Genomic DNA, 837 nt, shown 5'->3' with positions numbered 1-837 from the left:
ATGAGATTCTAACCCTCAACGGTGAAAAACAGAGCTGAGCCCTAACCTCATGTTTTCACACATGCATTTTAAAAACTTCCATTGGCAGTGCCCAGGTCATTTTCAATCACATTTTATCAGCCAAACCAAAGCCATATCCACGCCTCACTTCACAGGGAGTCAGGAAGTGCATTTTTACTCTACCTGGAAGGACAACCACAGTGAGCAGTTAGAAGTACGCTCCACGGTGTTGTCCTCTGCCTGATGGGCTGGTGTCAGGCACAAGCCCACCTGGGGGAGTGTTCCAGCTGCATTTCCAGGGAACCTGTCATTCTGTGGCCACCTCAGCATTTTTATGTCTTGCTGTCAAACTGGCCTCTGCTCCAGTTCCAGATCTTTTGTTTGCTTGCGCTCCATGTCCTTTTTGGAGCCTTGGTTTACCTGCTTCTTTAACCACAAACTCACCTCTTCTTCTGGTCCTGACGCTGTGCCCAACATACTCAAGTAATCTGAGGTGACTGTGCCCAGGAAACCTGACTTTGCCGAGCCATGTTCCTCCTGACTTCCTTCTCTACTTCATGACTTTGGCCCAGACGCTCTTGCATTAGATTTTTGGCCACTTGACAGAAAGTGATTTGGCAGCGATTATGCTGAGACTCAGGTGATTGTGTTTGGAAGAAATTTCAAATATTTAAATTAGCCAATCCTAATACTCCATCTAATAGGTTATTAAAAAGAAAGCTTAATGGTTGTTCATCCTGGCTGCACACTAGAGTCACCAGAAAGCCGTTAAAAATATTTTGATGTTGGGCCCCATTTCAAGCAATTCTAAATTAATTGAGTTTTCTGTGTGCAGCC

This window comes from Galeopterus variegatus, unplaced genomic scaffold (assembly GCF_000696425.1).
Source record: "Galeopterus variegatus unplaced genomic scaffold, G_variegatus-3.0.2 Scaffold5551, whole genome shotgun sequence".
Taxonomy (NCBI): domain Eukaryota; kingdom Metazoa; phylum Chordata; class Mammalia; order Dermoptera; family Cynocephalidae; genus Galeopterus; species Galeopterus variegatus.
This window is presented reverse-complemented; position numbering follows the sequence as displayed.